General features: G+C 42.1%; 1 protein-coding gene across 1 annotated transcript in view; it reads right to left on the bottom strand.

Annotated features, from left to right (window-relative positions):
• Window positions 1–11,244, bottom strand: part of LOC8040737 (myosin-IIIb) — a 160,343-nt gene extending 149,099 nt beyond the window's left edge. Inside the window, exon 1 of the mRNA XM_029980058.4 lies at window positions 11,173–11,244. The gene's annotated coding sequence lies outside the window, so the exon portion shown is untranslated. The remainder of the gene's footprint in view (window positions 1–11,172) is intronic.
• Window positions 11,245–12,707: the final 1,463 nt, after the last annotated feature.

Below are 12,707 nucleotides of genomic sequence, written 5' to 3'. Positions count from 1 at the left end.
TAATTTGTGCGCATGGTAAACAGGATTACGAGGGCACATGGAGGAAGAAGTATACTAGGCCGGTCATCATGTTCCAGGCTTCTCCTCATTGCGCTTCTTAAATTATCCGTGAGCCGGATTAATTAAAGTGGCAGGTCCGTCTTTCAACGGGGGCTCTCACGAAGATGAACGGGTGCAATCAGTGGCGGATTTAGAGGAGGGTGCAGAAAGGTCCCATAATGCAACGCGCGCAGTGTTACATGCAGGGATTTTTGGAAGTAGTCTATTACGATGTACGAAACGCACATATCGTAAGCCACGCCCTCCGCTTTTAAAGTTGTCTGTAACTATGATGTTAATTGTTTGTAACACCGCCTTTCACGTGTAAAAGAAAGAACAAAAAAAACAACAACGTGGAACTGCGTGTGTTGTGCCAGAGCAAAATAATTTTGGTAATTAAGAAAAGCAAATAATCGCTTTAAAAAAATAAACTTTTTTCTTTTTTGTATACAGCAAGTCGATTCGGAATAGACTACTAATGATATAGTATTTGCGTAAATAGTGTTCCTTGATTTTTTTTTGTAGCTTTCGGTAAACACTGAAGAGGTGCATTCAAATTAATGCTACAGATAATGATAAGTCTTGTACAGTATTGGACTATTTGGAAACAAAACTATTCGAACAGCTCGGATAAACGAGGGACCTGTTCCCCATTTCACGCTCGCGTATACGGCTTAACTTTGACGCGACCGTTACATTGTGTTTTGCGTTCAAGGTTGGGTTTCAAAACGCATTAGCGGGAACGGTTCGTCGTTCCGTTAAGCTCGACGATCGCGCAAATTGAACGGCGACAGGTAACGAATTGCTCTCCGGGAACAAGTTCATTACCCTAACGGTGGTCTGCGTTCCGAGACTTCGGCGGAATATAAATGAATGTTAATGCGGCTGTCGCAATTCTGGTTCAGACCGTTTCTTAACGTATCACATTACCGAGGTAGAACCGTTGAGGGAAGCGGTAAACGTTTGTAACAATAGACAGCTTTTGGGGAACCGCTTTTGCGCATCCGATACGGAACTATGGGCCCTCCGGTAAGAAATGGGCATCCACGAGTCTTATGCGGTAGCACCTGCGCAGTTCGTACCAGAGGGCCCATCGTATACCTTATCGCAAGTGCAATAACGGTTCCCTAAAACTCTCTAGAGTTTACTTACCGAAACTGTTTGACTGCTTTTTTTTTTCTCTCAAAGCTCGCATTTATGTAATGATCAACATAAATTGTGAATCGTCTTTTTCGCTGATTGGGTTATCTGACTGCAAAAAAATCACATTTAAGCCTGACATTGCACAATCTGATTATCTAGCGGTAGATGTTCAATCTCTTTATACTATAGATACCGCAGGGCTCGCATTTATGTAATGATCAATATAAACTGTGAATCGTCTTTTTCGCTGATTGGATTATCTGACTACAAAAAAATCATATTTTAGCCCGACATTGCACAATCTGATTATCTAGCGGTAGATGTTCTATCTCTTTATATAGATACAGTGATGGAAGTGCCATTTGACCTTTTGGAGCATGCCTTGTAGCAAGCAAAATGTTGTTTTGGAGCAGGTAGTGGCCCTTCTGGAGCAGGGTCCGGCATATGTTGGCATATTACTTGAAAATGAAATCATGCCGCATTGCTATATAAAGCCCATCTCTATTATTGGAACGCAGCGCCTGTCGCCATTTTAAGACAGGATATAGAAAATTCAACATAGTAAACACAAAAAACTTTTTTTTTTAAATAAAGTTTATCTGCTAGTCAGATAAAAAAAATACAATTAAATATGTCGCACTGAGTTCTGATGGTACAGGATATTTAGTTTTATCAGCCTGCACTTTTTTTAAAGTATCTGCAGCAGCATCTAACGACCCTCACTGTTGTGGAATGTTTTAGTTCAGATTAGAGTTGTCTTTCGGGCAGAGGCTTCAAATATTGTGGTATCTGATATTCGCTTCAAAAATTCCGATTCATTTTCGACGTGCTGGCGAAGTCACAATCGGATCACGGCCAGTTAACCCGTTGAGTGCGCTTCTTGGCATGCACCGACGCGCTGCAGAGAACCGACACCCGCGGAGCAGACACTGCAGTCGCGCGAGGCGCGCAGTGCTTTGTGTTCCGAAAAGGAGGGTGCGGCTTTACCAGCACTACATCCAGAGTTTGGTGCAACTCAACTATACTTCGCTTCAGCTTAAGTGAGAGCGCAGCCGAAGCTACAAGCGCGCGCAAGGAGCCCGTAACGGTGCCCACACTGCACGAGCCCACGCGCGAGTCAGGAATGCACAGAGCATTGGGCTTGCGCTAGCTTTGACTTCGCTGGTAGCTAGCGCACGGGAACAGGGCGAGCCAACATTGAAAACATACACGAGCTCAGCCTTTTTTTTTTTTTTTTTTAAATAGGCTGCTCAGTGGGATGGTTCTTCGCTTAGCCTCCGCGGCTTTGGTCTCAGATGTTGCTAACGCTGTTCCTTTCAATGATGATGACGATAATGCGCACTCGCAGTTTCGGTCTGCGTAAAAGTTGCGGCGCGGAAAATACCGCGGTAACGCCACGCGCTCTGATAAGACTTCAATTTTTATTTTTTTATAGCTACATCTCATCTCGGCGCAGGCATGGCGCAATTCTTCGGTAAAATGACAATTTGGCGCTACATGTAGCAGGATCGCGTCCTTGGCGCAATTTGGCGCAATTGGCGCAGCACTTCCATCACTGTAGATACCGCTGAACTGTACCATATACGGTAGAGCTACCACTGCGGCACGGACGGTACCACGGAGCCCCAAAACTACCGTGTGACGGTTGTGAGGTCGTTCTGTCTTACGCTACCGTAGTTTTAGTGTAGAACAATCGTACAGCGAAGGGTTGAACAAATCCGGAAATTAGGTGAGATCTGCAGTAGTTTCGTGGTGAAATTGCAGTAATCGAAACGTAAGAAACAAACGGAAGCGGTAGTTTTACTCTGGTATTTAAACTAATGTAATCAAACTATGTGACAATCCTTAAGAGATACGGTAGTTATTCCGTTGTTTTACCGAAGAATTACCGTCAAACAGCTTTAAAGTTACGGTATGTCCTACCCAACCGAAACACGCAGTGCGCTTTTAAAATTTCAGCCTCACACTATAGTCCCAGCGTCCATGTTGGAGCCATAAAGTTACCAAACTGCCCAAGTCTCATTCTTTGGGAGGTGACAGTGTAAATGAATCATGTATTTCTAAACTAGGTCAACTAAATTATCAGACAATTCAAGAAGCTTCGTTAGTATTGAAGTGAATCTAAAAAATAAGAGGAAGTTAAGATTGAATAAACAAAGGAGATTACAATGTGGTAACCATTTTTAAACCCCTACAAGTTAAAATAAAATTGCCACCGGGATGTTTCGTTTTATAAAATTAAAAGAAAGGCTCTGAATATATAAATTAAAAAGAAAACGATTGAACACTGACCTTCCACAAAAAGCGGCCGTAAACGTTTCAGATTACTTTTCGAGTGTCACTAAGGAGGCGTCTAGCTGTTTCTGGATACTGAAAATAAATGAATGAACGATGAATAAAAAACTGAACAAGAGCCAAAGCTCACCGTTATACGAAGGCGGTGCCGTTCTTTCCAGCCCTCTGCCCGTTTTAAAAAAATGTAATCCTATAGTAAAAAAAACAAGAACGAAAAGAAAACAAGAACACGCAGCCTTGAAATTCCTCGAAGATAAGACTACTTCAGCGGGGAAAATAGAATTCCAATGGTTATAAAAGAAATAGAATATAAAAACGAAATCTGAAGATGTTCGTTGCGCAAAGTGTGAACGGAATTAAGTATTCGCGACAGCGCATCGGAAGATTGCGCGGGGCACACGCCAAGAGATCCGCACTTATCCAGATGATGAAAGCAGACAGCACATTGGCACGATAGGCTCCTATCTTGATACACAACTCGTGCCATAGATGTGACGTCATAGTGAGGTGGTGGTGTTGATTGGGAAATAAAGCATGCACAAAATCTTCTGAAAACAAAAAAAAAAAAACTTATTTTTAGTTGCAGTGGATACAGCTTGGTGGGGGCAAATAAACTTGTTTGTAAACAGTAGTACGAGGTTAGGTCTCTGAAGCGTAAGGAATTGTAATTTTGTTAAAGGTGCTGTGCAACGACATTGGGTAGGAATATTTTTTTACTTTACACCAGCTTCCTGGCACTAGTGGGACCCAAGAATACTCGAACGCAACACCACTGACCAAGAAGCGTCTTTGTCGTGGCGGAATTCAAAGGATGAAAGCGGAGCTTTTCTTTCAGTCTCTCCTTCCAAAGCCGCTTTTTGCTCCTTCGCGAAATTTGATGACGGAGCTGTGGGGACAATGGCAACAGTACGATCCCCGAGAATGCGTCATCGAGCTTTGCGGTGACGATATTCAAATGCTGCTCACACAGTGGACGCGAAGACTGCGTACGCATTCGATCTGGGCTCGTGACAATTGATGCCTCGACATGCATTCGGGTAGTGGCCTGTGTCCAATGCTGCAACGACGACAATAGCCGAGCCATAACAATGTCTGGAACTCAGCGCGTGTCCCGCGCTTTGCCCAACCCCAGCGCGTGGCTATGATCAACATTGGCAGCATATAATCGGCTCCAGATCACGTGGCCGTTTGTTCTCCTAGCGAGTTGAGGGGGTGAACGGTGCTCATTTTTCTTTAATTTTTTTACTGGAACTTCTATTGCGTGGGGTGAAAAACGAACGCGTGTTTTATAGGTCATTAACGTCAGGGATCCGTTTTAAGTGGCATTTGCGCAAAGTACAAAAATGTTGGCATCGCCCCTTTAAATACGAGCGAGTTTAGAGCCTTACATTACAGTTCATTGATTGATTGATTCATTCATTCATTGCTTTATTTACAAAATTGTTTTCAAATTACATGCAAGCGTTTGTATCGTGAAGCCTATTTTCCATGAAGTACAGGGAGCGCGATTGCCGAGCTCGCTCTTAATATCATATTATTAGAGCGATAAAAAAAAATCCAGAAGACAAACGCCGGTAAATGTTTCGTGACTTCTGGTGCATCCGAAATACTTTGAATTCCGAGGTCACAATGACAAAAATAAAAAGCAAAAAAGACGGTATTTTACCAATAAACTTCGTAAGAGCTCATGGCCACTGGTCCTGAGAAGATCCACCTCAGGTTCTTTTCGAAATTTTAAACTACTGACGAAATGGGTTTGCCCTTTAGCTCATAATGGTTCCTTCGGGACAACGGGTCATGGTATTCGGACTTTATTTAATTTTTCTTTTTAATTTGGAGCACAGTAAAATAAGCTACGAATTTGAGAGACTTGGGAATCTTACAAAAAGAAACTCCGAAAAATACCCTCTGATTTTCACGAGAAATAAACTTTGAGAACACGGAATCGTACATATATCGAGGAAAGTTCCGAAACCTCGCAGGCAGTTTAAAAGGAACGCAGGTTGTCATGTTCACGCTCAATGCTTTATATATATATATATATATATATATATATATATATATATATATATATATATGTGTGTTTTTTTTTTGTTTTTGGGGGGGGGGGGTGGGGGGGGGGAAGGGGATGGGTGTAGGCTACGATATTAATATCGCAACCGTAATCGGTTTATGGTGCACTGAGAGTTGTTAAGAGACGCGGCTGGGCGTGTTATCACCGTACCGCAGCCAATGCACAACGAATCCCGCAGAACAAATCACACAGCAAGAAGCGGGAACTTGCATAGCCACAATCTGCAAATTTTATACACTCAATAATAAAAAAAATGGCAGCGATGTTTAAGTTTAAAGATTTAAAATGCATGAAATGCATTATAGGAAACTGGTTTTTCACGTGACGTACATTTTCCCACTAAATTTAGCGGGGAAACGGAACGGTTGTTTCGGACACATGACGTCGCCTCACGTGACGTCGATTTCTCCCGCTAAATTTAGCGGGGAAACTGAATTGCCGTCCGGGTCGCAAGACGCGAATTCTCCCGCTAGCGGATAACTGAATTGCTGCACAGGTCGTGTGACGCCAATTTCCCCTCTGAATTTAGCGGGGAAACTAAACGGATGTCTTTGACACAAGACGTGAATTTTCCCGCTAAATTTAGCGGGGAAGTTGACGTAAAAGTCACGTGCCGTCGATTTCCCCAAATGTATAGGCCACGTGACGCCCCTTTCCCCGCTAAATTTAGCGGAAAATGCACAAACGGTCGGGCAATTCTTTTTTTTTTTTTTTTTTGGATTTGGGGGGTAGCGTTTTAAAAAAACATTTCATGTTTAAAAAAAATATTGGCGCGGGTAAATGTCTCGTCAGTGTCCCAATGGACCTCCCAGGATATAACGACACAGCGTCGGCATAAACCGCGTCTCCGCGAACGGCCGAGACACAACTTCCGCTTTAGCAAACGTCCATAACAGGCGCCATATTTGACCAACGATCTCACCAAACAAAATCTCATCGCAAGCTCTATTTCGGTCCCCGCGCGTCGATCACTATAGGCGAGCGAACGTCGGCATATCCTCCCAGACGTATCATCATCGCTTCACCAAACAGGACGCGTGTTCGTCCCCAACAACAGAAAAAAAAAGGGAGAGAGAAAAAAGAAGACAACATTCGAGCCACGTACTTTGTATCCTATTTCCAGACGAGGAACGAAGTCTCATATTATACCGCAAAAAAAATAAATAAATAAAAAGAATTCCCGCTTCCACTTGCGAATGCCGACGGCGTGTACGCCCTTTCCTCGCGTGCCCGCTCAAAACAGCGCGTGCGGGGCTCGGGAAGACGATCGTGAAGCGTTTCGGATGTCCAACAGGAAAACAAAACGTTCGTTCCTAAAACAACCGTTGGGTACCAGACACAAAAACAAAAGAAAGCTTCGCGTTCGTGTTTTGAGAGCGTAAAGCTGACGTCACGCAGCTGCGGTGGCGCTGTCGACGGCACTGCGCATGCGCAGACGCTTCACTTCATGCGAATTTGGTTTCTGCGCATGCGCAGTGCCAACACCTGGTGTGGGCAAACGTGGGCTTGTTTGTAAACAGCGTGTCGGTGGTTGTGGTGACGTCAGAGAGAGCTCTGATTGGTTCTGATGGAAGGATAGTGGGTAGACCTCTAGGCAGCTTGCTTTGAGGTCTACTCACTATCCTTCACTCCCAGCCAATCAGAGCTTGGCGTTTTTTGTGACGTCACCGCAGCTCCTGCTCCAGAAGCAGACGACTTGCTCTCCGCTATGTTCACGAAGGATGTTTTGCTTCGTACATATGCACGCTTCGAACTCATTGACTGCAGACTGCCTCTTGTATGATGTTGGGTGGATGGATGGACCCTTTGTAACGGGCGGTAGCTTGCGCCACCTAGCCCAAGTCTAAAAAGACAAACACGTACTAGCGCTGTGACCAATGTTGTCTGCTTTTGAGGTATGGCGACAATGTGGGCTTACGCTTTAGCCGGTGCACAGGACATCTTCTATAGCCTGGGGTCCTTCAATGCGCGCATCACGCTGTGTTAATACACGAAAACACTGCCTACCCCTTGTGAAATTCGAAAGGTCTTTATTTTTTTTTTTTTTTTCATTGAGGTTTAAACTTTTTAGGTATAACGAAGACGTCAATATTAACGTTAAACGGGGACCATATTAACGAGACGCGATTGTATCAGACCCGAGAAACGTGCTCATAATATATATTTTTTTAACAGCTTGTTGCGGTTAGTGTTGTTTCATCTCCCTTTTATCAGGGTAAAGCACCGGTGATTTTCGTCGTCTCAAAAGAGGAAAATGCTGAAATACGCGGATAAATGAACCACATACACGATCAAATAGCAATAAATATTATGAGAAATTCCCAACGGTGAATTTAAAGCGGTTTTGGACACTCTTTTACTGGTATCTTCTTGGGCGTGCAAGCGCGCGTTAGCGTCTACTTTTTTTAAAGTCACGAACATGGAGCGCTTATGGGTCGCTGAAACTCCGCCGAAGGAATTCCACATTCAAAATCTGTCGATTGGCAAAGACTTCGGCGGCTCAGGGATTTCTATCCTTGATTCCCATTTAAGCGCGCGATTCGTTTAACTGCATATTTCGACCGTATCGGAATAAATATACTGTTCCTTTTCCTTTGAACTTTACCTTTTCAACCGTGCAAACTAATATCGGAGTGGCTATTCGATCATTACTAACAGCATCATTACTAAAAACAGCATAATATTGAAAAAATGTCACGTGACTGTTTTCTGAAAAATCGCCTTTTCTGGGTGTCATTTGTTGCAATACTTTTTTTTTTCGGGGGGGGGGGGGGGGGGGGGGGGGGGGGGGGGGAGCGAAGCTGTACAGATCCTTGTGTGCCCTTAGGCATACCTTGATCGGCGCAAGGCGTGTGCTTCTGTTTTGTACCAGGATTTGGTGCAAACCACTTCTGCCATGGCCCCCAGTAACCCGACCCAAATTACCAAATAAATATTTACAATTCATAAGACAAAACAAATATATTAATCCCCATGTTGCCGATAGTCACTAGTCAGCGCAATCCGTCATTAGCATACTATTGATCCTCTTTGTATTCTACCAGTAAACATTCTGTAAGTAGCGCTAGCCTAATGATTGATTGTGGTGTAACAATTACATGCATTTGTGATCACTCTGTACTAAACTACATGCTATGACTATAGTCAATGACAGGTCAAGAACGAAGTGGAAGCTTCTCCCATCCTTTTCCACTTCGGCGGAGCGAACAGTGGGGAGGAGGTTGCCCCCTTTCCAGCGTTCACTCTACTAAAGTGGAAAGAGGTGGGAGGAGCATCCACTTCGTTCTTGACCTGTCACTGACTATAGGTCCCATAACTAGCTTTTCGAACTATGAGAATTATGTCTGTGATAAAAATTTCCATCAATAAAATACTTCTTCAAGCGGCAGTTAGCACCATTAAATCACCAGAAGTGGTGGTACAAATAAGTGCATTATTGTATTTACAATTCTCTTTGAGCCCCAACCACCTCTTCCCAAACTGGCTGTGACCCCACTCTTTTTGAAAATAAAATTTATTCATTCATTTACAGTGCACTTTCACATGACCTATCCAAGTTTTTTACGACAATTTTTTCAAAGGAAATAAACTATATTCACTTATTAATTCAGTTAAAATATTTTACATGCAAATTCTGCGTTGAATATCCAGAGGAAAAACCTTCTAGATAGCAAATTCTAGACAATATTTGTGTTATACATGACCGTCTAACAGGTATAGGTGCATAAACACAAACGTTAACTTAATTCTTGCATAGAATGTCATGTACTTGTACCCTACGATTTCCATTACAATTTATCAGTGTGTACGCCATGTCTTATTACGATTAACATTACCCTGGAAGCGTAAAAGGATGGGAATGATATCACCCTAAGAATTGAATATTTTGTGAGGTCCGCGACAGTAAATGAATATATTAACAAGGTACGATTTAACATTACTTCATCAATAGTGCAACGTTAGTGAGTTATTTTCATGTAAACATTTTGGCATTCTAAGTCATTATGTGTGGGTTTCAGTTATTTATGGCAACATATTCTTTTTCTTCAGATATTTCAAATAAAACATCCGACATTCGGACATTTAGAAAATCTTATTGGAGTGAATCCAGCTAGGGCTTTCGACAACTAAAATATTTGAAGCATTTGAGTAAAATATCCCTCCGACTTAAATTAAGTGGCAGAAATTTACGATTAACACCACCCTGCAAGCGTAAAATGATGAGAAAGATATCTCTCTGAACATTAAATAATTATGAGGTCCGCGACGAGAAATGAAGAAATCAACAAGATGCGATCTAACATTACTTGGTCAATATTGCAACGTAAGGTTATTTATTGTCGTGCCAACAATCTGGCTTTCTAAGTCATTGCGTGTGGGTTTCAGTTATTTATGGCAACTCATTTTTTTTCCTCTTAGATATTTCAACTAAAACATCCGATTTTAGGGCCTTGAGAAAACCTTATCGGAATGCGTTAAATATTTCTGCTCGATGATTTGGAAGCTTGAATTCAGGGATTTCGAGATCTAAAATATTTGAAGCATTCGTATAATAAATTATATAGCGACAGAAAAGAAACTAAGTTTCCGCAATTCATATAAATTGAATTCATCCGCGTATAGATCGGAATGTGTAGACGATCATGGGTTGTCAATTTATTAAAGAAACGCATTCGAATGTTTTGTCTGTTTAATAATATACGCTAATAACTTCTTTATATTTACACATTATCAAAGGAAAACCTAGGCAACGATAAAACGCTTGAGGCCATGAGCAACAATTAATTAGTTAATATTAGGAGATTCTGACCCTTTGGGCTTGTCGCGAAGTAGTTTTAGAAAAAAAATCTAAATATCTAACTAGAGCAGTTTTAGTATTCACACCATATTTGCATTAGCTAGAACGAAAACTGTGTACCCCCGATTGTAAAATGAATAACATGGTTTTTTATTTATTTTTTAATGTGTGGCAGGGAGATAGTTTGTGGTGACTCTCTTCACATTGTACTGCATGTTTTAAAAGTAAGGAATAAAAGTATTTTACAACGAAAACATTCATTTTTAGGTCTATTCATGGCAACCTCACTTTTTTAAGGACCTCCAAAATCTCAGAATACAGTTGAATGTTTCTAATGTCAGGTCTATTGCATATAGCAAATCTATGATTTGCGATTTCGGTAATTAAGAAAATCCCTTCCTACGAGCATATCCTATAATACCGCCCGAAACCAAGCATATTCTTTCGAAAAGAAACTAAATTTTCAAAAAACTAACACCTGCCACTCATCAATGGCGACTATCAATATATCAGGCACATCGCAACGAAAACATCGCGTAGTTTATAGAAGAATGTGGAAGCTTCCAAACTCCAAAATCTTCAACAGAACCCGATTTATTCAAATAACACGTTTCCTCGCTTACTTCGTGCCAAGAAAATCTCCATATGAGCACGTGCCAACGCGGACGAGGAGCTGTGTTCTTGCATCTAATTCGAGAACCCCCCGACCCTGTTCCGAATCACTTATGCTCTACATACCGGTAAGTTTATAGAGCACATAACCAACACTCCGAGTTACATCAAACGCGAGAAGAGTCACCAGAACTAGCAAGAAACGACTCACCGAACCGTCAGCGACGTGTGCTATCCAAGCCGGCACCCTATCCAAGCAAATGCAGACGACACACTGCTCCCGGGTTTCGTCTGCTCGCTCGCGTCGAAGCTCACGTGACCTGGCGGAAGCGGTGGCGCTGCGGTCGCTCGCTTTCTTTTTTTTGTTTACGTCATTTTCTTTCATGCGTCGATGGAACGACTGACCTGCCTCTCTTCTCATATTTGCTGCACCTTTTTCTCTTATCGTGACGTAGTCTCACGAGCCTCTCTACGAAGGGTCGTGATTTGATACACGACGTTTACGTCACCGCTTTTCGCGTAGTTACGACGGAGGTTTTGGTTGTTCGACGTTTTGTGTGTTTGCGCGCGCCATGCGCTTTTGTGGACTGTCAACACGTTCGAAGCCGGTTTTCGTGGGGTGAACGGCGTGTTCGTTGTTTATAGCCGGCTTGTTTTGTGTTACGGTCCACCGAGGAAAGCCGAGCAGCGAGGCCTATAAACAGCAAAAAAATATATATTAGCAAGAAAGAAAAGCGACCAAATGTTGCTGTTTTTTGGTTTGTTTTTTGGCGGTGTGTCCGCTCCGATGTACGGACAACGGTAGCAAATTACATCAACTCTTTTCTTTTGATACATAAAAAAAAAATTTAATGGGATTTGATTGCACGTCCACTAATTCTAGTATTTACAACGAATGTTTAGTTACATCGTGACTTTTTGCTTAAGATTATTCCTACCAGATAATAGACCTCCTTAACGTTGATAAGTGAGCGGAGAAGTGACCTTTAGTCCTAACGCTCTTCATGAGTTCGGGCTACGCTGTAGACTGTTCATAGGACATTTTTGAACTCCGATACCACACGCTGAAATCCTCATCCACGATCGAATCACGCAGAAAGCTGCTCTTTAATTTTCAGTACCAACTTGATTAGCATGGTCTGTCCAAGCGTTGGACATCAAACTCGACGAAAGTATTTAAGGCAAGTAACCAAATACCTGCTTTATAAAATAATTAGAGGACTATGCTTAAGTTACTTTCCTGAAATATATCTTGAGTAGAGTACACATACTTAGAAATGTAATTCAAATACATTCGAAGATGCTTCCTCATTGCGTGATTTGTATCGACTTCAGTGACCCCAGAATGGTTTATTTGCAGTCATCAGAAGCAAACAAAACAAAATCGTAGTGCTACTCTACGGTGTCCCAGTGCAACAGCATATTGGAAGATATTTTTTAGACGCCGAAGATCATATCTTGCGGTGGTCTTGGAATGCGCACCTTGAACGCATCGCCTTACTTAACGCCATAATCAAATTGTCCGGAGTTCACATGACACGAATTTCGAATGCGCAAAAAGACGGCACTTTCCGCGCCAATTCCTCGGGCCCAAAACTCTGCATTAAAACTGACTACACTCAAAAAAAAAAAAAAAAAAAAAGCACAAAAGAACTTGTAGGAGCACCGCTGTCTTTCTCGGTTTTTATTTATTTATTTTTCCTTATTGACACTAAACTTTAAAAGCGCTTTCAGAATAGCTGATAA

The sequence above is a fragment of the Ixodes scapularis genome, unplaced genomic scaffold (assembly GCF_016920785.2).
Source record: "Ixodes scapularis isolate PalLabHiFi unplaced genomic scaffold, ASM1692078v2 PGA_scaffold11__112_contigs__length_91849675, whole genome shotgun sequence".
Taxonomy (NCBI): Eukaryota; Metazoa; Arthropoda; class Arachnida; order Ixodida; family Ixodidae; genus Ixodes; species Ixodes scapularis.
This window is presented reverse-complemented; position numbering and strand designations above follow the sequence as displayed.